The sequence below is a fragment of the Cryptomeria japonica genome, unplaced genomic scaffold (genome assembly GCF_030272615.1).
Source record: "Cryptomeria japonica unplaced genomic scaffold, Sugi_1.0 HiC_scaffold_1182, whole genome shotgun sequence".
NCBI lineage: Eukaryota > Viridiplantae > Streptophyta > Pinopsida > Cupressales > Cupressaceae > Cryptomeria > Cryptomeria japonica.
The window spans coordinates 3,929-28,068 of NW_026729769.1; the positions used below are offsets into that span (position 1 = coordinate 3,929).

A 24,140-nucleotide genomic window follows, 5' to 3' on the forward strand; every position below is an offset into this window, starting at 1 on the left:
CCGGCCGCGCACCCGGCCCCGCCCAGCTTCGCTCACCTGTCCCGGGCGTCTGGTGCGGAACCTTAGAGTAAGAAACATCACCGTGCACCTTGGCCAACGTGCGCGACTCGACCGAGCGCGCACTGGCCGAGGTGCACACCGATTTCACCTGGGTGCGCGCGCAGCACCTCGGGCGCACCGGGGTGCGCGCACAACGCCCGGGTTGCACCGTGGCCTGTGTGCTCGGGGCGCCTCGGGTGCGCGCTCGGTGTCGCCCCCGCGCGCGCGGTAGTGCGGGCAGCGCACCCCGGCCCGGCCCGGCCCCGACGAGAACGCAAACGGGCAAAAGGTTTATTCAAATAGCATTGCGACGCCCGGCGAAAAACTAAAAAAGGGTGCAACACCGGGACTTCCCGGGAGGTCACCCATCCCAGTACTACTCCGGCCCAAGCGCGCTTAACTGCGGAGTTCTGATGGGATCCGGTGCACTAACGCTGGTATGATCGCACCCGTTATGAGCTTGTCGCAGTGTGTACTTAGCAAACCGCGACCCACGTGCGAATCCACCCCGGCCACCCACCCCCGTCGAGGTGCACACCCTCCCTCGCGAAGTGCGCCCCGTTCGCCAAGTGTGAGCCCTGCCCGGGTGCGCGCACCTTGCTAGGGCGTCGGGTGTGCACCCGGCCCGGCCTACGTGCGTGCACCTGGAGGGGGCGTCGTGTGCGTGCAGTGTCCCGTCTGCAACGCGGTGCCCACACACCACCTCGGGCGCAACGACCTGCGCTCACATGTGGGCCGAGTGCACCTTGGTGCATGTTCGGGGCGCCTCGGGTGCACGCTCGATCTTGCCCCGGTGCACCAAGGCGCTCGGTTTGCCCCGGGTGCGCACTTGGTGCAAGGTGGGCACCCAAAATAGGGATCAAGCACCAAAACACAAGTTTCGGGATGCAAAATGGGACCCAAGGACCACAAATGCGTTCCAAGACCCATGATGGGTCCACGAGAACAAAAATGTGTTCCGAGACTTAATAAACAAATATTGGGTTTTAGGAGAAGAAACATGCTCTGATGCCCAAAACGAGAATCGACCCCGAAAAGGCCACAGGCCAAAAGTGGGATGCGAGACAAAAAAAAATGGGACCCGAGGACCAAAATTGGGTTCCCAGGTCGAAGACAGGGCAACCGGACAAGAAACGACCTCTAAGGCTCGAAATGAGTCCCGACGACTAAAACTTGACAAGAAGCACCCATCAGGCACCCAACTCGACACCCATGGGATGCCGACCCACCCGGGCTTCCACCTAGCACACCTTGGCACCCACCCACCCTCGCACCCAACCTCGCACCCAACTTAGCACCTTTGAACCCACATTGGCACTCACCCTGACCCTGGCACCTTGGAACCCACATTGGCACTCACCTTGACCCTGGCACCCACCTTTGCACTCACCTTGGGACCCACCCTGGCTCCCACCTCGGCACCCACCCAGACACCCACCTTGGTTCCTTGGCACCCACCTTGGATCCTTGGCACCCACCCCGACACCCACCTTGGCACGCAACTTGGCTACTTGCCACCCACCTTGGCTCCTTGACGCCCACCCCGACAACCACCCCGTGACCTACCCTGGCTAGGGTTGGTGCACACCCACCCTGGTGCCCACCTTGGCACCCACCCTATGACCCACCTTGGCACGCACCTTAGTACCCACCCCGTTACCCACCCTAGGACCCACCCCGTGACCCACCTTGGCCAGGGTGGGTGCCTTGGTGCGCACAACTTGCCTGGGCTGCACACCAGGGCGGGCTCAAGATGGCACCCGCGTTCCGTTTTTTTCACTATCTTTCAAAACGGAAATTTTAAAATCTCATTTTTTTCTTTTTTTTGCCTTTTCTGGAAATTAGTGAAGGCAGCGCATCAAAGGTGCGCAATGCTGGTGCGAACCCGGGAGCGCTCCGATGTGTGCTCCAAGGTGCGGCGTGCACGAAGTCCGAGCCCGGTTTGCCCCGGGTGCGCACCTCGCGTGCACCTTCGCCGGGGTGAGCACCTTGGCTGGGTTGCGCGCCCTGGTGCGTACCAAGGAGCGCTCTGAAGTGTGCTCCAAGGTGCGGCGTGCACGAAGTCGGAGCCCGGTTTGCCCCGGGTGTGCACCTCGGGTGCGCACCTCGCGTGCACCTTCGCTGCGGTGGGCACCTTGGCTGGGTTGCGCGCCTTGGTGGGCACCATGCAGTGCACGAAGTCGGAGCCCGGTTTGCCCCGGGCGCGCACCTCCGCCAGGGTGGGCACCTTGGTGCGCACAACTTGCCTGGGCTGCGCATCAGGAAGGGCTCAAGATGGCACCCGCGTTCCGTTTTTTTCACTATCTTTCAGAACGGAAATTTTAAAATATCGTTTTTTTTTGCCTTTTCTGGAAATTAGTGAAGGCAGCGCATCAAAGGTGCGCAACGCTGGTGCGAACCTGGGAGCGCTCCGATGTGTGCTCCAAGGTGCGGCGTGCACGAAGTCGGAGCCCGGTTTGCCTCGGGTGCGCCCTGGTGGGCACCATGGTGCGCACCAAGGAGCGCTCCGAAGTGTGCTCCAAGGTGCGGCCTGCACGAAGTCGGAGCCCGGTTTGCCCCGGGTGTGCACCTCGGGTGGGCACCTTGGTGCGCATGCCTTGCCTGGGCTGCGCACCAGGGCGGGCTCAAGATGGCACCCGCGTTCCTTTTTTTTCACTATCTTTCAAAACGGAAATTTTAAAATCTCATTTTTTTTTGCCTTTTTCTGGAAATTAGTGAAGGCAGCGCATCAAAGGTGCGCACCTCGCTGCCCACCACGGTGCGCAACGCCGGTGGGCACCCGGGAGTGCTTCGAAGTGTGCTCCAAGGTGCTGCGTGCACGTTGTCGGAGCCCGGTTTGCCCCGGGTGCGCACCTCGCGTGCACCTTCGTCGGGGTGGGCACCTTGGCTTGGTTTGCCCCGGCTGCGCTCCGAAGCGGGGTTATTGGAGCGCCGCCTCTTTTTTTGTCGGAGCGTTTGGTGGGGTTTCTCGCATTGGCTCTTCCGAGGCCCGGTTGCCACCCTGGCGCGCACGAAGTCGGAAGTAGGGTTAATTGCCCGGGTGCGCACCTTTGCCAGGGTGGCACCTTACCTGGGCTGCGCACCAGGGCGGGCTCAAGATGGCACGCGCGTTCCGTTTTTTTCACTATCTTTCAAAACGGAAATTTTAAAATCTCCTTTTTTTTTTGCCTTTTCTGGAAATTAGTGAAGGCAGCGCATCAAAGGTGCGCACCTCGCTGCCCACCTTGGTGTGCTCTGAGGTGCGCACCCGGGAGCGCTACGAAGTGTGCTCCAAGGTGCGGCGTGCACGTTGTCGGAGCCCGGTTTGCCCCGGGTGCGCACCTCGCCTGCACCTTGGCCGGGGTGGGCACCTTGGCTGGGTTTGCCCAGGGTGCGCTCCGAAGCGGGGTTACTGGAGCGCCCCCTCTTTTTTTGTCAGAGAGTTTGGTGGGGTTTCTCGCATTGGCTCTTCCCAGGCCCGGTTGTTGGGTGCGCTCCCACCCTGGCGCGCGCGAAGTTGGAAGTTGGGTTAATTGCCCGGGCGCGCACCTTCGCCAGGGTGGGCACCTTGGTGCGCAAACCTTGGCTGGGCTGCGCACCAGGGCGGGCTCAAGATGGCACCAGCATTCCCTTTTTCTCACTATCTTTCAAAACGGAAATTTTAAAATCTCGTTTTTTTTTTGCCTTTTATGGAAATTAGTGAAGGCATCGCATCAAAGGTGCGCACCTCGCTGCCCACCTTGGTGTGCTCCGAGGTGCCCACCACGGTGCGCAACGCCGGTGCGAACCCGGGAGCGCCCCGATGTGTGCTCCAAGGTGCGGCGTGCACGAAGTCGGACCCCGGTTTGCCCCGGGTGCGCACCTCGCGTGCACCTTGGTGCGCACACCTTGGCTGGGTTGCGCGGCCTGGTGGGCACCATGGTGCGCACCAAGGAGCGCTCCGAAGTGTGCTCCAAGGTGCGGCGTGCACGAAGTCGGAGCCCGGTTTGCCCCGGGTGCGCACCTTCGCCGCGGTGGGCACCATGGCGTGCACGAAGTCGGAGCCCGGTTTGCCCCGGGTGCGCACCTCGCGTGCACCTTCGCCGGGGTGGGCACCTCGGCTGGGTTGCGCGCCCTGGTGCGCACCAAGGAGCGCTCTGAAGTGTGCTCCAAGGTGCGGCGTGCACGAAGTCGGAGCCCGGTTTGCCCCGGGTGTGCACCTCGCGTGCACCTTCGCTGCGGTGGGCACCTTGGCTGGGTTGCGCGCCTTGGTGGGCACCATGCAGTGCACGAAGTCGGAGCCCGGTTTGCCCCGGGCGCGCACCTCCGCCAGGGTGGGCACCTTGGTGCGCACAACTTGCCTGGGCTGCGCACCAGGAAGGGCTCAAGATGGCACCCGCGTTCCGTTTTTTTCACTATCTTTCAGAACGGAAATTTTAAAATATCGTTTTTTTTTGCCTTTTCTGGAAATTAGTGAAGGCAGCGCATCAAAGGTGCGCAACGCTGGTGCGAACCTGGGAGCGCTCCGATGTGTGCTCCAAGGTGCGGCGTGCACGAAGTCGGACCCCGGTTTGCCCCGGGTGCGCACCTCGCGTGCACCTTGGTGCGCACACCTTGGCTGGGTTGCGCGCCCTGGTGGGCACCATGGTGCGCACCAAGGAGCGCTCCGAAGTGTGCTCCAAGGTGCGGCGTGCACGAAGTCGGAGCCCGGTTTGCCCCGGGTGCGCACCTCGCGTGCACCTTCGCCGCGGTGGGCACCATGGCGTGCACGAAGTCGGAGCCCGGTTTGCCCCGGGTGCGCACCTCGCGTGCACCTTCGCCGGGGTGGGCACCTTGGTGTGCAGACCTTGGCTGGGTTGCGCGCCCTGGTGGGCACCATGGTGCGCACCAAGGAGCGCTCCGAAGTGTGCTCCAAGGTGCGGCCTGCACGAAGTCGGAGCCCGGTTTGCCCCGGGTGTGCACCTCGGGTGGGCACCTTGGTGCGCATGCCTTGCCTGGGCTGCGCACCAGGGCGGGCTCAAGATGGCACCCGCGTTCCTTTTTTTTCACTATCTTTCAAAACGGAAATTTTAAAATCTCATTTTTTTTTGCCTTTTTCTGGAAATTAGTGAAGGCAGCGCATCAAAGGTGCGCACCTCGCTGCCCACCACGGTGCGCAACGCCGGTGGGCACCCGGGAGTGCTTCGAAGTGTGCTCCAAGGTGCTGCGTGCACGTTGTCGGAGCCCGGTTTGCCCCGGGTGCGCACCTCGCGTGCACCTTCGTCGGGGTGGGCACCTTGGCTGGGTTTGCCCCGGCTGCGCTCCGAAGCGGGGTTATTGGAGCGCCGCCTCTTTTTTTGTCGGAGCGTTTGGTGGGGTTTCTCGCATTGGCTCTTCCGAGGCCCGGTTGCCACCCTGGCGCGCACGAAGTCGGAAGTAGGGTTAATTGCCCGGGTGCGCACCTTTGCCAGGGTGGGCACCTTACCTGGGCTGCGCACCAGGGCGGGCTCAAGATGGCACGCGCGTTCCGTTTTTTTCACTATCTTTCAAAACGGAAATTTTAAAATCTCCTTTTTTTTTTGCCTTTTCTGGAAATTAGTGAAGGCAGCGCATCAAAGGTGCGCACCTCGCTGCCCACCTTGGTGTGCTCTGAGGTGCGCACCCGGGAGCGCTACGAAGTGTGCTCCAAGGTGCGGCGTGCACGTTGTCGGAGCCCGGTTTGCCCCGGGTGCGCACCTCGCCTGCACCTTGGCCGGGGTGGGCACCTTGGCTGGGTTTGCCCAGGGTGCGCTCCGAAGCGGGGTTACTGGAGCGCCCCCTCTTTTTTTGTCAGAGCGTTTGGTGGGGTTTCTCGCATTGGCTCTTCCCAGGCCCGGTTGTTGGGTGCGCTCCCACCCTGGCGCGCGCGAAGTTGGAAGTTGGGTTAATTGCCCGGGCGCGCACCTTCGCCAGGGTGGGCACCTTGGTGCGCACACCTTGGCTGGGCTGCGCACCAGGGCGGGCTCAAGATGGCACCAGCATTCCCTTTTTCTCACTATCTTTCAAAACGGAAATTTTAAAATCTCGTTTTTTTTTTGCCTTTTATGGAAATTAGTGAAGGCATCGCATCAAAGGTGCGCACCTCGCTGCCCACCTTGGTGTGCTCCGAGGTGCCCACCACGGTGCGCAACGCCGGTGCGAACCCGGGAGCGCCCCGATGTGTGCTCCAAGGTGCGGCGTGCACGAAGTCGGACCCCGGTTTGCCCCGGGTGCGCACCTCGCGTGCACCTTGGTGCGCACACCTTGGCTGGGTTGCGCGGCCTGGTGGGCACCATGGTGCGCACCAAGGAGCGCTCCGAAGTGTGCTCCAAGGTGCGGCGTGCACGAAGTCGGAGCCCGGTTTGCCCCGGGTACGCACCTCGCGTGCACCTTCGCCGGGGTGGGCACCTCGGCTGGGTTGCGCGCCCTGGTGCGCACCAAGGAGCGCTCCGAAGTGTGCTCCAAGGTGCGGCGTGCACGAAGTCGGAGCCCGGTTTGCCCCGGGTGCGCACCTTCGCCGCGGTGCGCACCATGGCGTGCACGAAGTCGGAGCCCGGTTTGCCCCGGGTGCGCACCTCGCGTGCACCTTCGGCGGGGTTGCGCGCCCTGGTGGGCACCATGGTGCGCACCAAGGAGCGCTCCGAAGTGTGCTCCAAGGTGCGGCGTGCACGAAGTCGGAGCCCGGTTTGCCCCGGGTGCGCACCTCGCGTGCACCTTCGGCGGGGTTGCGCGCCCTGGTGGGCACCATGGTGCGCACCAAGGAGCGCTCCGAAGTGTGCTCCAAGGTGCGGCGTGCACGAAGTCGGAGCCCGGTTTGCCCCGGGTGCGCACCTCGCGTGCACCTTCGCCGCGGTGGGCACCATGGCGTGCACGAAGTCGGAGCCCGGTTTGCCCCGGGTGCGCACCTCGCGTGCACCTTCGCCGGGGTGGGCACCTCGGCTGGGTTGCGCGCCCTGGTGCGCACCAAGGAGCGCTCCGAAGTGTGCTCCAAGGTGCGGCGTGCACGAAGTCGGAGCCCGGTTTGCCCCGGGTGCGCACCTCGCGTGCACCTTCGCCAGGGTGGGCACCTCGGTGCGCACACCTTCTCAATGTTTTCTTGCCTTTTCTGGAAATTGGTGAAGGCAGCGCATCAAAGGTGCGCACCTCGGTGTGCTCCGAGGTGCGAACCCGAGAGCGCTCCGAGGTGCCCACGAAGTCGAAAGTCGGGTTAATTGCATTGTTTTCCCCGGGTGCGCTCCGAGGTGCGCAACATCGGCGCGCACCAAGGAGGGCTCCGAAGTGTGCTCCAAGGTGCGCACGATGGCGTGCACCTCTGGTGCGCACGATTCGGAGCTCGGTTTGACCGGGGTGCGCACACCTTGGCTGGGTTGCGCACCTTTTGTGCGCTCCAAGGTGCGCACGAAGTCGGAGCTCGGTTTGCCCCGGGTGCGCACCTTCGCCAGGGTGCGCACCTTGATGCGCACGCCTTGGCTGGGCTGCGCACCTTGGTGGGCGCCATGGTGCGCACCTTTCGTGCGCTCCAAGGTGCGCACGAAGTCGGAGCTCGGTTTGCCCCGGGTGCGCACCTTGGTGGGCGCCATGGTGCACTCCGAGGTGCCCAAGATTGGTGCGCACCAAGGAGCGCTCCGAAGTGCGCTCCAAGGTGCGCGCGAAGTCGAAAGTTGGGTTAATTGTCCGGTTTGCCTCGGGTGCGCACCTTGCGTGCACCTTCGCCAGGGTGGGCGCCTTGGTGCGCACACCTTGGCTGGGCTGCGCACACCTTGGCACCCGCGTTTCCTTCATTTTAAATTTTTTTTTTTTACAATCTCTCAAGTGGGAAATTCTATAATCTCAACTTTTTTTGCCTTTTCAGGAAACTTTTGAATGGAGCGCATCATTGGTGCGCTCCGAAGTGTGCTCCAAAGCTCTCTCCAGCTGCGTGCACCTGCCCCGGCCGCGCACCCGGCCCCGCCCAGCTTCGCTCACCTGTCCCGGGCGTCTGGTGCGGAACCTTAGAGTAAGAAACATCACCGTGCACCTTGGCCAACGTGCGCGACTCGACCGAGCGCGCACTGGCCGAGGTGCACACCGATTTCACCTGGGTGCGCGCGCAGCACCTCGGGCGCACCGGGGTGCGCGCACAACGCCCGGGTTGCACCGTGGCCTGTGTGCTCGGGGCGCCTCGGGTGCGCGCTCGGTGTCGCCCCCGCGCGCGCGGTAGTGCGGGCAGCGCACCCCGGCCCGGCCCGGCCCCGACGAGAACGCAAACGGGCAAAAGGTTTATTCAAATAGCATTGCGACGCCCGGCGAAAAACTAAAAAAGGGTGCAACACCGGGACTTCCCGGGAGGTCACCCATCCCAGTACTACTCCGGCCCAAGCGCGCTTAACTGCGGAGTTCTGATGGGATCCGGTGCACTAACGCTGGTATGATCGCACCCGTTATGAGATTGTCGCAGTGTGTACTTAGCAAACCGCGACCCACGTGCGAATCCACCCCGGCCACCCACCCCCGTCGAGGTGCACACCCTCCCTCGCGAAGTGCGCCCCGTTCGCCAAGTGTGAGCCCTGCCCGGGTGCGCGCACCTTGCTAGGGCGTCGGGTGTGCACCCGGCCCGGCCTACGTGCGTGCACCTGGAGGGGGCGTCGTGTGCGTGCAGTGTCCCGTCTGCAACGCGGTGCCCACACACCACCTCGGGCGCAACGACCTGCGCTCACATGTGGGCCGAGTGCACCTTGGTGCATGTTCGGGGCGCCTCGGGTGCACGCTCGATCTTGCCCCGGTGCACCAAGGCGCTCGGTTTGCCCCGGGTGCGCACTTGGTGCAAGGTGGGCACCCAAAATAGGGATCAAGCACCAAAACACAAGTTTCGGGATGCAAAATGGGACCCAAGGACCACAAATGCGTTCCAAGACCCATGATGGGTCCACGAGAACAAAAATGTGTTCCGAGACTTAATAAACAAATATTGGGTTTTAGGAGAAGAAACATGCTCTGATGCCCAAAACGAGAATCGACCCCGAAAAGGCCACAGGCCAAAAGTGGGATGCGAGACAAAAAAAAATGGGACCCGAGGACCAAAATTGGGTTCCCAGGTCGAAGACAGGGCAACCGGACAAGAAACGACCTCTAAGGCTCGAAATGAGTCCCGACGACTAAAACTTGACAAGAAGCACCCATCAGGCACCCAACTCGACACCCATGGGATGCCGACCCACCCGGGCTTCCACCTAGCACACCTTGGCACCCACCCACCCTCGCACCCAACCTCGCACCCAACTTAGCACCTTTGAACCCACATTGGCACTCACCCTGACCCTGGCACCTTGGAACCCACATTGGCACTCACCTTGACCCTGGCACCCACCTTTGCACTCACCTTGGGACCCACCCTGGCTCCCACCTCGGCACCCACCCAGACACCCACCTTGGTTCCTTGGCACCCACCTTGGATCCTTGGCACCCACCCCGACACCCACCTTGGCACGCAACTTGGCTACTTGCCACCCACCTTGGCTCCTTGACGCCCACCCCGACAACCACCCCGTGACCTACCCTGGCTAGGGTTGGTGCACACCCACCCTGGTGCCCACCTTGGCACCCACCCTATGACCCACCTTGGCACGCACCTTAGTACCCACCCCGTTACCCACCCTAGGACCCACCCCGTGACCCACCTTGGCCAGGGTGGGTGCCTTGGTGCGCACAACTTGCCTGGGCTGCACACCAGGGCGGGCTCAAGATGGCACCCGCGTTCCGTTTTTTTCACTATCTTTCAAAACGGAAATTTTAAAATCTCATTTTTTTCTTTTTTTTGCCTTTTCTGGAAATTAGTGAAGGCAGCGCATCAAAGGTGCGCAATGCTGGTGCGAACCCGGGAGCGCTCCGATGTGTGCTCCAAGGTGCGGCGTGCACGAAGTCCGAGCCCGGTTTGCCCCGGGTGCGCACCTCGCGTGCACCTTCGCCGGGGTGAGCACCTTGGCTGGGTTGCGCGCCCTGGTGCGTACCAAGGAGCGCTCTGAAGTGTGCTCCAAGGTGCGGCGTGCACGAAGTCGGAGCCCGGTTTGCCCCGGGTGTGCACCTCGGGTGCGCACCTCGCGTGCACCTTCGCTGCGGTGGGCACCTTGGCTGGGTTGCGCGCCTTGGTGGGCACCATGCAGTGCACGAAGTCGGAGCCCGGTTTGCCCCGGGCGCGCACCTCCGCCAGGGTGGGCACCTTGGTGCGCACAACTTGCCTGGGCTGCGCATCAGGAAGGGCTCAAGATGGCACCCGCGTTCCGTTTTTTTCACTATCTTTCAGAACGGAAATTTTAAAATATCGTTTTTTTTTGCCTTTTCTGGAAATTAGTGAAGGCAGCGCATCAAAGGTGCGCAACGCTGGTGCGAACCTGGGAGCGCTCCGATGTGTGCTCCAAGGTGCGGCGTGCACGAAGTCGGAGCCCGGTTTGCCTCGGGTGCGCCCTGGTGGGCACCATGGTGCGCACCAAGGAGCGCTCCGAAGTGTGCTCCAAGGTGCGGCCTGCACGAAGTCGGAGCCCGGTTTGCCCCGGGTGTGCACCTCGGGTGGGCACCTTGGTGCGCATGCCTTGCCTGGGCTGCGCACCAGGGCGGGCTCAAGATGGCACCCGCGTTCCTTTTTTTTCACTATCTTTCAAAACGGAAATTTTAAAATCTCATTTTTTTTTGCCTTTTTCTGGAAATTAGTGAAGGCAGCGCATCAAAGGTGCGCACCTCGCTGCCCACCACGGTGCGCAACGCCGGTGGGCACCCGGGAGTGCTTCGAAGTGTGCTCCAAGGTGCTGCGTGCACGTTGTCGGAGCCCGGTTTGCCCCGGGTGCGCACCTCGCGTGCACCTTCGTCGGGGTGGGCACCTTGGCTTGGTTTGCCCCGGCTGCGCTCCGAAGCGGGGTTATTGGAGCGCCGCCTCTTTTTTTGTCGGAGCGTTTGGTGGGGTTTCTCGCATTGGCTCTTCCGAGGCCCGGTTGCCACCCTGGCGCGCACGAAGTCGGAAGTAGGGTTAATTGCCCGGGTGCGCACCTTTGCCAGGGTGGCACCTTACCTGGGCTGCGCACCAGGGCGGGCTCAAGATGGCACGCGCGTTCCGTTTTTTTCACTATCTTTCAAAACGGAAATTTTAAAATCTCCTTTTTTTTTTGCCTTTTCTGGAAATTAGTGAAGGCAGCGCATCAAAGGTGCGCACCTCGCTGCCCACCTTGGTGTGCTCTGAGGTGCGCACCCGGGAGCGCTACGAAGTGTGCTCCAAGGTGCGGCGTGCACGTTGTCGGAGCCCGGTTTGCCCCGGGTGCGCACCTCGCCTGCACCTTGGCCGGGGTGGGCACCTTGGCTGGGTTTGCCCAGGGTGCGCTCCGAAGCGGGGTTACTGGAGCGCCCCCTCTTTTTTTGTCAGAGAGTTTGGTGGGGTTTCTCGCATTGGCTCTTCCCAGGCCCGGTTGTTGGGTGCGCTCCCACCCTGGCGCGCGCGAAGTTGGAAGTTGGGTTAATTGCCCGGGCGCGCACCTTCGCCAGGGTGGGCACCTTGGTGCGCAAACCTTGGCTGGGCTGCGCACCAGGGCGGGCTCAAGATGGCACCAGCATTCCCTTTTTCTCACTATCTTTCAAAACGGAAATTTTAAAATCTCGTTTTTTTTTTGCCTTTTATGGAAATTAGTGAAGGCATCGCATCAAAGGTGCGCACCTCGCTGCCCACCTTGGTGTGCTCCGAGGTGCCCACCACGGTGCGCAACGCCGGTGCGAACCCGGGAGCGCCCCGATGTGTGCTCCAAGGTGCGGCGTGCACGAAGTCGGACCCCGGTTTGCCCCGGGTGCGCACCTCGCGTGCACCTTGGTGCGCACACCTTGGCTGGGTTGCGCGGCCTGGTGGGCACCATGGTGCGCACCAAGGAGCGCTCCGAAGTGTGCTCCAAGGTGCGGCGTGCACGAAGTCGGAGCCCGGTTTGCCCCGGGTGCGCACCTTCGCCGCGGTGGGCACCATGGCGTGCACGAAGTCGGAGCCCGGTTTGCCCCGGGTGCGCACCTCGCATGCACCTTCGCCGGGGTGGGCACCTCGGCTGGGTTGCGCGCCCTGGTGCGCACCAAGGAGCGCTCTGAAGTGTGCTCCAAGGTGCGGCGTGCACGAAGTCGGAGCCCGGTTTGCCCCGGGTGTGCACCTCGCGTGCACCTTCGCTGCGGTGGGCACCTTGGCTGGGTTGCGCGCCTTGGTGGGCACCATGCAGTGCACGAAGTCGGAGCCCGGTTTGCCCCGGGCGCGCACCTCCGCCAGGGTGGGCACCTTGGTGCGCACAACTTGCCTGGGCTGCGCACCAGGAAGGGCTCAAGATGGCACCCGCGTTCCGTTTTTTTCACTATCTTTCAGAACGGAAATTTTAAAATATCGTTTTTTTTTGCCTTTTCTGGAAATTAGTGAAGGCAGCGCATCAAAGGTGCGCAACGCTGGTGCGAACCTGGGAGCGCTCCGATGTGTGCTCCAAGGTGCGGCGTGCACGAAGTCGGACCCCGGTTTGCCCCGGGTGCGCACCTCGCGTGCACCTTGGTGCGCACACCTTGGCTGGGTTGCGCGCCCTGGTGGGCACCATGGTGCGCACCAAGGAGCGCTCCGAAGTGTGCTCCAAGGTGCGGCGTGCACGAAGTCGGAGCCCGGTTTGCCCCGGGTGCGCACCTCGCGTGCACCTTCGCCGCGGTGGGCACCATGGCGTGCACGAAGTCGGAGCCCGGTTTGCCCCGGGTGCGCACCTCGCGTGCACCTTCGCCGGGGTGGGCACCTTAGTGTGCAGACCTTGGCTGGGTTGCGCGCCCTGGTGGGCACCATGGTGCGCACCAAGGAGCGCTCCGAAGTGTGCTCCAAGGTGCGGCCTGCACGAAGTCGGAGCCCGGTTTGCCCCGGGTGTGCACCTCGGGTGGGCACCTTGGTGCGCATGCCTTGCCTGGGCTGCGCACCAGGGCGGGCTCAAGATGGCACCCGCGTTCCTTTTTTTTCACTATCTTTCAAAACGGAAATTTTAAAATCTCATTTTTTTTTGCCTTTTTCTGGAAATTAGTGAAGGCAGCGCATCAAAGGTGCGCACCTCGCTGCCCACCACGGTGCGCAACGCCGGTGGGCACCCGGGAGTGCTTCGAAGTGTGCTCCAAGGTGCTGCGTGCACGTTGTCGGAGCCCGGTTTGCCCCGGGTGCGCACCTCGCGTGCACCTTCGTCGGGGTGGGCACCTTGGCTGGGTTTGCCCCGGCTGCGCTCCGAAGCGGGGTTATTGGAGCGCCGCCTCTTTTTTTGTCGGAGCGTTTGGTGGGGTTTCTCGCATTGGCTCTTCCGAGGCCCGGTTGCCACCCTGGCGCGCACGAAGTCGGAAGTAGGGTTAATTGCCCGGGTGCGCACCTTTGCCAGGGTGGGCACCTTACCTGGGCTGCGCACCAGGGCGGGCTCAAGATGGCACGCGCGTTCCGTTTTTTTCACTATCTTTCAAAACGGAAATTTTAAAATCTCCTTTTTTTTTTGCCTTTTCTGGAAATTAGTGAAGGCAGCGCATCAAAGGTGCGCACCTCGCTGCCCACCTTGGTGTGCTCTGAGGTGCGCACCCGGGAGCGCTACGAAGTGTGCTCCAAGGTGCGGCGTGCACGTTGTCGGAGCCCGGTTTGCCCCGGGTGCGCACCTCGCCTGCACCTTGGCCGGGGTGGGCACCTTGGCTGGGTTTGCCCAGGGTGCGCTCCGAAGCGGGGTTACTGGAGCGCCCCCTCTTTTTTTGTCAGAGCGTTTGGTGGGGTTTCTCGCATTGGCTCTTCCCAGGCCCGGTTGTTGGGTGCGCTCCCACCCTGGCGCGCGCGAAGTTGGAAGTTGGGTTAATTGCCCGGGCGCGCACCTTCGCCAGGGTGGGCACCTTGGTGCGCACACCTTGGCTGGGCTGCGCACCAGGGCGGGCTCAAGATGGCACCAGCATTCCCTTTTTCTCACTATCTTTCAAAACGGAAATTTTAAAATCTCGTTTTTTTTTTGCCTTTTATGGAAATTAGTGAAGGCATCGCATCAAAGGTGCGCACCTCGCTGCCCACCTTGGTGTGCTCCGAGGTGCCCACCACGGTGCGCAACGCCGGTGCGAACCCGGGAGCGCCCCGATGTGTGCTCCAAGGTGCGGCGTGCACGAAGTCGGACCCCGGTTTGCCCCGGGTGCGCACCTCGCGTGCACCTTGGTGCGCACACCTTGGCTGGGTTGCGCGGCCTGGTGGGCACCATGGTGCGCACCAAGGAGCGCTCCGAAGTGTGCTCCAAGGTGCGGCGTGCACGAAGTCGGAGCCCGGTTTGCCCCGGGTACGCACCTCGCGTGCACCTTCGCCGGGGTGGGCACCTCGGCTGGGTTGCGCGCCCTGGTGCGCACCAAGGAGCGCTCCGAAGTGTGCTCCAAGGTGCGGCGTGCACGAAGTCGGAGCCCGGTTTGCCCCGGGTGCGCACCTTCGCCGCGGTGCGCACCATGGCGTGCACGAAGTCGGAGCCCGGTTTGCCCCGGGTGCGCACCTCGCGTGCACCTTCGGCGGGGTTGCGCGCCCTGGTGGGCACCATGGTGCGCACCAAGGAGCGCTCCGAAGTGTGCTCCAAGGTGCGGCGTGCACGAAGTCGGAGCCCGGTTTGCCCCGGGTGCGCACCTCGCGTGCACCTTTGGCGGGGTTGCGCGCCCTGGTGGGCACCATGGTGCGCACCAAGGAGCGCTCCGAAGTGTGCTCCAAGGTGCGGCGTGCACGAAGTCGGAGCCCGGTTTGCCCCGGGTGCGCACCTCGCGTGCACCTTCGCCGCGGTGGGCACCATGGCGTGCACGAAGTCGGAGCCCGGTTTGCCCCGGGTGCGCACCTCGCGTGCACCTTCGCCGGGGTGGGCACCTCGGCTGGGTTGCGCGCCCTGGTGCGCACCAAGGAGCGCTCCGAAGTGTGCTCCAAGGTGCGGCGTGCACGAAGTCGGAGCCCGGTTTGCCCCGGGTGCGCACCTCGCGTGCACCTTCGCCAGGGTGGGCACCTCGGTGCGCACACCTTCTCAATGTTTTCTTGCCTTTTCTGGAAATTGGTGAAGGCAGCGCATCAAAGGTGCGCACCTCGGTGTGCTCCGAGGTGCGAACCCGAGAGCGCTCCGAGGTGCCCACGAAGTCGAAAGTCGGGTTAATTGCATTGTTTTCCCCGGGTGCGCTCCGAGGTGCGCAACATCGGCGCGCACCAAGGAGGGCTCCGAAGTGTGCTCCAAGGTGCGCACGATGGCGTGCACCTCTGGTGCGCACGATTCGGAGCTCGGTTTGACCGGGGTGCGCACACCTTGGCTGGGTTGCGCACCTTTTGTGCGCTCCAAGGTGCGCACGAAGTCGGAGCTCGGTTTGCCCCGGGTGCGCACCTTCGCCAGGGTGCGCACCTTGATGCGCACGCCTTGGCTGGGCTGCGCACCTTGGTGGGCGCCATGGTGCGCACCTTTCGTGCGCTCCAAGGTGCGCACGAAGTCGGAGCTCGGTTTGCCCCGGGTGCGCACCTTGGTGGGCGCCATGGTGCACTCCGAGGTGCCCAAGATTGGTGCGCACCAAGGAGCGCTCCGAAGTGCGCTCCAAGGTGCGCGCGAAGTCGAAAGTTGGGTTAATTGTCCGGTTTGCCTCGGGTGCGCACCTTGCGTGCACCTTCGCCAGGGTGGGCGCCTTGGTGCGCACACCTTGGCTGGGCTGCGCACACCTTGGCACCCGCGTTTCCTTCATTTTAAATTTTTTTTTTTTACAATCTCTCAAGTGGGAAATTCTATAATCTCAACTTTTTTTGCCTTTTCAGGAAACTTTTGAATGGAGCGCATCATTGGTGCGCTCCGAAGTGTGCTCCAAAGCTCTCTCCAGCTGCGTGCACCTGCCCCGGCCGCGCACCCGGCCCCGCCCAGCTTCGCTCACCTGTCCCGGGCGTCTGGTGCGGAACCTTAGAGTAAGAAACATCACCGTGCACCTTGGCCAACGTGCGCGACTCGACCGAGCGCGCACTGGCCGAGGTGCACACCGATTTCACCTGGGTGCGCGCGCAGCACCTCGGGCGCACCGGGGTGCGCGCACAACGCCCGGGTTGCACCGTGGCCTGTGTGCTCGGGGCGCCTCGGGTGCGCGCTCGGTGTCGCCCCCGCGCGCGCGGTAGTGCGGGCAGCGCACCCCGGCCCGGCCCGGCCCCGACGAGAACGCAAACGGGCAAAAGGTTTATTCAAATAGCATTGCGACGCCCGGCGAAAAACTAAAAAAGGGTGCAACACCGGGACTTCCCGGGAGGTCACCCATCCCAGTACTACTCCGGCCCAAGCGCGCTTAACTGCGGAGTTCTGATGGGATCCGGTGCACTAACGCTGGTATGATCGCACCCGTTATGAGCTTGTCGCAGTGTGTACTTAGCAAACCGCGACCCACGTGCGAATCCACCCCGGCCACCCACCCCCGTCGAGGTGCACACCCTCCCTCGCGAAGTGCGCCCCGTTCGCCAAGTGTGAGCCCTGCCCGGGTGCGCGCACCTTGCTAGGGCGTCGGGTGTGCACCCGGCCCGGCCTACGTGCGTGCACCTGGAGGGGGCGTCGTGTGCGTGCAGTGTCCCGTCTGCAACGCGGTGCCCACACACCACCTCGGGCGCAACGACCTGCGCTCACATGTGGGCCGAGTGCACCTTGGTGCATGTTCGGGGCGCCTCGGGTGCACGCTCGATCTTGCCCCGGTGCACCAAGGCGCTCGGTTTGCCCCGGGTGCGCACTTGGTGCAAGGTGGGCACCCAAAATAGGGATCAAGCACCAAAACACAAGTTTCGGGATGCAAAATGGGACCCAAGGACCACAAATGCGTTCCAAGACCCATGATGGGTCCACGAGAACAAAAATGTGTTCCGAGACTTAATAAACAAATATTGGGTTTTAGGAGAAGAAACATGCTCTGATGCCCAAAACGAGAATCGACCCCGAAAAGGCCACAGGCCAAAAGTGGGATGCGAGACAAAAAAAAATGGGACCCGAGGACCAAAATTGGGTTCCCAGGTCGAAGACAGGGCAACCGGACAAGAAACGACCTCTAAGGCTCGAAATGAGTCCCGACGACTAAAACTTGACAAGAAGCACCCATCAGGCACCCAACTCGACACCCATGGGATGCCGACCCACCCGGGCTTCCACCTAGCACACCTTGGCACCCACCCACCCTCGCACCCAACCTCGCACCCAACTTAGCACCTTTGAACCCACATTGGCACTCACCCTGACCCTGGCACCTTGGAACCCACATTGGCACTCACCTTGACCCTGGCACCCACCTTTGCACTCACCTTGGGACCCACCCTGGCTCCCACCTCGGCACCCACCCAGACACCCACCTTGGTTCCTTGGCACCCACCTTGGATCCTTGGCACCCACCCCGACACCCACCTTGGCACGCAACTTGGCTACTTGCCACCCACCTTGGCTCCTTGACGCCCACCCCGACAACCACCCCGTGACCTACCCTGGCTAGGGTTGGTGCACACCCACCCTGGTGCCCACCTTGGCACCCACCCTATGACCCACCTTGGCACGCACCTTAGTACCCACCCCGTTACCCACCCTAGGACCCACCCCGTGACCCACCTTGGCCAGGGTGGGTGCCTTGGTGCGCACAACTTGCCTGGGCTGCACACCAGGGCGGGCTCAAGATGGCACCCGCGTTCCGTTTTTTTCACTATCTTTCAAAACGGAAATTTTAAAATCTCATTTTTTTCTTTTTTTTGCCTTTTCTGGAAATTAGTGAAGGCAGCGCATCAAAGGTGCGCAATGCTGGTGCGAACCCGGGAGCGCTCCGATGTGTGCTCCAAGGTGCGGCGTGCACGAAGTCCGAGCCCGGTTTGCCCCGGGTGCGCACCTCGCGTGCACCTTCGCCGGGGTGAGCACCTTGGCTGGGTTGCGCGCCCTGGTGCGTACCAAGGAGCGCTCTGAAGTGTGCTCCAAGGTGCGGCGTGCACGAAGTCGGAGCCCGGTTTGCCCCGGGTGTGCACCTCGGGTGCGCACCTCGCGTGCACCTTCGCTGCGGTGGGCACCTTGGCTGGGTTGCGCGCCTTGGTGGGCACCATGCAGTGCACGAAGTCGGAGCCCGGTTTGCCCCGGGCGCGCACCTCCGCCAGGGTGGGCACCTTGGTGCGCACAACTTGCCTGGGCTGCGCATCAGGAAGGGCTCAAGATGGCACCCGCGTTCCGTTTTTTTCACTATCTTTCAGAACGGAAATTTTAAAATATCGTTTTTTTTTGCCTTTTCTGGAAATTAGTGAAGGCAGCGCATCAAAGGTGCGCAACGCTGGTGCGAACCTGGGAGCGCTCCGATGTGTGCTCCAAGGTGCGGCGTGCACGAAGTCGGAGCCCGGTTTGCCTCGGGTGCGCCCTGGTGGGCACCATGGTGCGCACCAAGGAGCGCTCCGAAGTGTGCTCCAAGGTGCGGCCTGCACGAAGTCGGAGCCCGGTTTGCCCCGGGTGTGCACCTCGGGTGGGCACCTTGGTGCGCATGCCTTGCCTGGGCTGCGCACCAGGGCGGGCTCAAGATGGCACCCGCGTTCCTTTTTTTTCACTATCTTTCAAAACGGAAATTTTAAAATCTCATTTTTTTTTGCCTTTTTCTGGAAATTAGTGAAGGCAGCGCATCAAAGGTGCGCACCTCGCTGCCCACCACGGTGCGCAACGCCGGTGGGCACCCGGGAGTGCTTCGAAGTGTGCTCCAAGGTGCTGCGTGCACGTTGTCGGAGCCCGGTTTGCCCCGGGTGCGCACCTCGCGTGCACCTTCGTCGGGGTGGGCACCTTGGCTTGGTTTGCCCCGGCTGCGCTCCGAAGCGGGGTTATTGGAGCGCCGCCTCTTTTTTTGTCGGAGCGTTTGGTGGGGTTTCTCGCATTGGCTCTTCCGAGGCCCGGTTGCCACCCTGGCGCGCACGAAGTCGGAAGTAGGGTTAATTGCCCGGGTGCGCACCTTTGCCAGGGTGGCACCTTACCTGGGCTGCGCACCAGGGCGGGCTCAAGATGGCACGCGCGTTCCGTTTTTTTCACTATCTTTCAAAACGGAAATTTTAAAATCTCCTTTTTTTTTTGCCTTTTCTGGAAATTAGTGAAGGCAGCGCATCAAAGGTGCGCACCTCGCTGCCCACCTTGGTGTGCTCTGAGGTGCGCACCCGGGAGCGCTACGAAGTGTGCTCCAAGGTGCGGCGTGCACGTTGTCGGAGCCCGGTTTGCCCCGGGTGCGCACCTCGCCTGCACCTTGGCCGGGGTGGGCACCTTGGCTGGGTTTGCCCAGGGTGCGCTCCGAAGCGGGGTTACTGGAGCGCCCCCTCTTTTTTTGTCAGAGAGTTTGGTGGGGTTTCTCGCATTGGCTCTTCCCAGGCCCGGTTGTTGGGTGCGCTCCCACCCTGGCGCGCGCGAAGTTGGAAGTTGGGTTAATTGCCCGGGCGCGCACCTTCGCCAGGGTGGGCACCTTGGTGCGCAAACCTTGGCTGGGCTGCGCACCAGGGCGGGCTCAAGATGGCACCAGCATTCCCTTTTTCTCACTATCTTTCAAAACGGAAATTTTAAAATCTCGTTTTTTTTTTGCCTTTTATGGAAATTAGTGAAGGCATCGCATCAAAGGTGCGCACCTCGCTGCCCACCTTGGTGTGCTCCGAGGTGCCCACCACGGTGCGCAACGCCGGTGCGAACCCGGGAGCGCCCCGATGTGTGCTCCAAGGTGCGGCGTGCACGAAGTCGGACCCCGGTTTGCCCCGGGTGCGCACCTCGCGTGCACCTTGGTGCGCACACCTTGGCTGGGTTGCGCGGCCTGGTGGGCACCATGGTGCGCACCAAGGAGCGCTCCGAAGTGTGCTCCAAGGTGCGGCGTGCACGAAGTCGGAGCCCGGTTTGCCCCGGGTGCGCACCTTCGCCGCGGTGGGCACCATGGCGTGCACGAAGTCGGAGCCCGGTTTGCCCCGGGTGCACACCTCGCGTGCACCTTCGCCGGGGTGGGCACCTCGGCTGGGTTGCGCGCCCTGGTGCGCACCAAGGAGCGCTCTGAAGTGTGCTCCAAGGTGCGGCGTGCACGAAGTCGGAGCCCGGTTTGCCCCGGGTGTGCACCTCGCGTGCACCTTCGCTGCGGTGGGCACCTTGGCTGGGTTGCGCGCCTTGGTGGGCACCATGCAGTGCACGAAGTCGGAGCCCGGTTTGCCCCGGGCGCGCACCTCCGCCAGGGTGGGCACCTTGGTGCGCACAACTTGCCTGGGCTGCGCACCAGGAAGGGCTCAAGATGGCACCCGCGTTCCGTTTTTTTCACTATCTTTCAGAACGGAAATTTTAAAATATCGTTTTTTTTTGCCTTTTCTGGAAATTAGTGAAGGCAGCGCATCAAAGGTGCGCAACGCTGGTGCGAACCTGGGAGCGCTCCGATGTGTGCTCCAAGGTGCGGCGTGCACGAAGTCGGACCCCGGTTTGCCCCGGGTGCGCACCTCGCGTGCACCTTGGTGCGCACACCTTGGCTGGGTTGCGCGCCCTGGTGGGCACCATGGTGCGCACCAAGGAGCGCTCCGAAGTGTGCTCCAAGGTGCGGCGTGCACGAAGTCGGAGCCCGGTTTGCCCCGGGTGCGCACCTCGCGTGCACCTTCGCCGCGGTGGGCACCATGGCGTGCACGAAGTCGGAGCCCGGTTTGCCCCGGGTGCGCACCTCGCGTGCACCTTCGCCGGGGTGGGCACCTTAGTGTGCAGACCTTGGCTGGGTTGCGCGCCCTGGTGGGCACCATGGTGCGCACCAAGGAGCGCTCCGAAGTGTGCTCCAAGGTGCGGCCTGCACGAAGTCGGAGCCCGGTTTGCCCCGGGTGTGCACCTCGGGTGGGCACCTTGGTGCGCATGCCTTGCCTGGGCTGCGCACCAGGGCGGGCTCAAGATGGCACCCGCGTTCCTTTTTTTTCACTATCTTTCAAAACGGAAATTTTAAAATCTCATTTTTTTTTGCCTTTTTCTGGAAATTAGTGAAGGCAGCGCATCAAAGGTGCGCACCTCGCTGCCCACCACGGTGCGCAACGCCGGTGGGCACCCGGGAGTGCTTCGAAGTGTGCTCCAAGGTGCTGCGTGCACGTTGTCGGAGCCCGGTTTGCCCCGGGTGCGCACCTCGCGTGCACCTTCGTCGGGGTGGGCACCTTGGCTGGGTTTGCCCCGGCTGCGCTCCGAAGCGGGGTTATTGGAGCGCCGCCTCTTTTTTTGTCGGAGCGTTTGGTGGGGTTTCTCGCATTGGCTCTTCCGAGGCCCGGTTGCCACCCTGGCGCGCACGAAGTCGGAAGTAGGGTTAATTGCCCGGGTGCGCACCTTTGCCAGGGTGGGCACCTTACCTGGGCTGCGCACCAGGGCGGGCTCAAGATGGCACGCGCGTTCCGTTTTTTTCACTATCTTTCAAAACGGAAATTTTAAAATCTCCTTTTTTTTTTGCCTTTTCTGGAAATTAGTGAAGGCAGCGCATCAAAGGTGCGCACCTCGCTGCCCACCTTGGTGTGCTCTGAGGTGCGCACCCGGGAGCGCTACGAAGTGTGCTCCAAGGTGCGGCGTGCACGTTGTCGGAGCCCGGTTTGCCCCGGGTGCGCACCTCGCCTGCACCTTGGCCGGGGTGGGCACCTTGGCTGGGTTTGCCCAGGGTGCGCTCCGAAGCGGGGTTACTGGAGCGCCCCCTCTTTTTTTGTCAGAGCGTTTGGTGGGGTTTCTCGCATTGGCTCTTCCCAGGCCCGGTTGTTGGGTGCGCTCCCACCCTGGCGCGCGCGAAGTTGGAAGTTGGGTTAATTGCCCGGGCGCGCACCTTCGCCAGGGTGGGCACCTTGGTGCGCACACCTTGGCTGGGCTGCGCACCAGGGCGGGCTCAAGATGGCACCAGCATTCCCTTTTTCTCACTATCTTTCAAAACGGAAATTTTAAAATCTCGTTTTTTTTTTGCCTTTTATGGAAATTAGTGAAGGCATCGCATCAAAGGTGCGCACCTCGCTGCCCACCTTGGTGTGCTCCGAGGTGCCCACCATGGTGCGCAACGCCGGTGCGAACCCGGGAGCGCCCCGATGTGTGCTCCAAGGTGCGGCGTGCACGAAGTCGGACCCCGGTTTGCCCCGGGTGCGCACCTCGCGTGCACCTTGGTGCGCACACCTTGGCTGGGTTGCGCGGCCTGGTGGGCACCATGGTGCGCACCAAGGAGCGCTCCGAAGTGTGCTCCAAGGTGCGGCGTGCACGAAGTCGGAGCCCGGTTTGCCCCGGGTACGCACCTCGCGTGCACCTTCGCCGGGGTGGGCACCTCGGCTGGGTTGCGCGCCCTGGTGCGCACCAAGGAGCGCTCCGAAGTGTGCTCCAAGGTGCGGCGTGCACGAAGTCGGAGCCCGGTTTGCCCCGGGTGCGCACCTTCGCCGCGGTGCGCACCATGGCGTGCACGAAGTCGGAGCCCGGTTTGCCCCGGGTGCGCACCTCGCGTGCACCTTCGGCGGGGTTGCGCGCCCTGGTGGGCACCATGGTGCGCACCAAGGAGCGCTCCGAAGTGTGCTCCAAGGTGCGGCGTGCACGAAGTCGGAGCCCGGTTTGCCCCGGGTGCGCACCTCGCGTGCACCTTCGGCGGGGTTGCGCGCCCTGGTGGGCACCATGGTGCGCACCAAGGAGCGCTCCGAAGTGTGCTCCAAGGTGCGGCGTGCACGAAGTCGGAGCCCGGTTTGCCCCGGGTGCGCACCTCGCGTGCACCTTCGCCGCGGTGGGCACCATGGCGTGCACGAAGTCGGAGCCCGGTTTGCCCCGGGTGCGCACCTCGCGTGCACCTTCGCCGGGGTGGGCACCTCGGCTGGGTTGCGCGCCCTGGTGCGCACCAAGGAGCGCTCCGAAGTGTGCTCCAAGGTGCGGCGTGCACGAAGTCGGAGCCCGGTTTGCCCCGGGTGCGCACCTCGCGTGCACCTTCGCCAGGGTGGGCACCTCGGTGCGCACACCTTCTCAATGTTTTCTTGCCTTTTCTGGAAATTGGTGAAGGCAGCGCATCAAAGGTGCGCACCTCGGTGTGCTCCGAGGTGCGAACCCGAGAGCGCTCCGAGGTGCCCACGAAGTCGAAAGTCGGGTTAATTGCATTGTTTTCCCCGGGTGCGCTCCGAGGTGCGCAACATCGGCGCGCACCAAGGAGGGCTCCGAAGTGTGCTCCAAGGTGCGCACGATGGCGTGCACCTCTGGTGCGCACGATTCGGAGCTCGGTTTGACCGGGGTGCGCACACCTTGGCTGGGTTGCGCACCTTTTGTGCGCTCCAAGGTGCGCACGAAGTCGGAGCTCGGTTTGCCCCGGGTGCGCACCTTCGCCAGGGTGCGCACCTTGATGCGCACGCCTTGGCTGGGCTGCGCACCTTGGTGGGCGCCATGGTGCGCACCTTTCGTGCGCTCCAAGGTGCGCACGAAGTCGGAGCTCGGTTTGCCCCGGGTGCGCACCTTGGTGGGCGCCATGGTGCACTCCGAGGTGCCCAAGATTGGTGCGCACCAAGGAGCGCTCCGAAGTGCGCTCCAAGGTGCGCGCGAAGTCGAAAGTTGGGTTAATTGTCCGGTTTGCCTCGGGTGCGCACCTTGCGTGCACCTTCGCCAGGGTGGGCGCCTTGGTGCGCACACCTTGGCTGGGCTGCGCACACCTTGGCACCCGCGTTTCCTTCATTTTAAATTTTTTTTTTTTACAATCTCTCAAGTGGGAAATTCTATAATCTCAACTTTTTTTGCCTTTTCAGGAAACTTTTGAATGGAGCGCATCATTGGTGCGCTCCGAAGTGTGCTCCAAAGCTCTCTCCAGCTGCGTGCACCTGCCCCGGCCGCGCACCCGGCCCCGCCCAGCTTCGCTCACCTGTCCCGGGCGTCTGGTGCGGAACCTTAGAGTAAGAAACATCACCGTGCACCTTGGCCAACGTGCGCGACTCGACCGAGCGCGCACTGGCCGAGGTGCACACCGATTTCACCTGGGTGCGCGCGCAGCACCTCGGGCGCACCGGGGTGCGCGCACAACGCCCGGGTTGCACCGTGGCCTGTGTGCTCGGGGCGCCTCGGGTGCGCGCTCGGTGTCGCCCCCGCGCGCGCGGTAGTGCGGGCAGCGCACCCCGGCCCGGCCCGGCCCCGACGAGAACGCAAACGGGCAAAAGGTTTATTCAAATAGCATTGCGACGCCCGGCGAAAAACTAAAAA

The 24,140-nt window shown here is 62.9% G+C and overlaps 3 non-coding genes across 3 annotated transcripts; all 3 read right to left on the reverse strand.

Annotated features, from left to right (window-relative positions):
* Positions 1–371: 371 nt before the first annotated feature.
* On the reverse strand, positions 372–490 carry LOC131873189 (5S ribosomal RNA). Its single transcript, XR_009371200.1, has one exon. It is a non-coding gene; the product is annotated as a 5S ribosomal RNA (ribosomal RNA).
* Positions 491–8,294: 7,804 nt separating this feature from the next.
* Positions 8,295–8,413, reverse strand: LOC131873190 (5S ribosomal RNA). The gene has a single exon (XR_009371201.1). It is a non-coding gene; the product is annotated as a 5S ribosomal RNA (ribosomal RNA).
* A 7,804-nt stretch (positions 8,414–16,217) lies between these two features.
* On the reverse strand, positions 16,218–16,336 carry LOC131873191 (5S ribosomal RNA). The gene has a single exon (XR_009371202.1). It is a non-coding gene; the product is annotated as a 5S ribosomal RNA (ribosomal RNA).
* Positions 16,337–24,140: the final 7,804 nt, after the last annotated feature.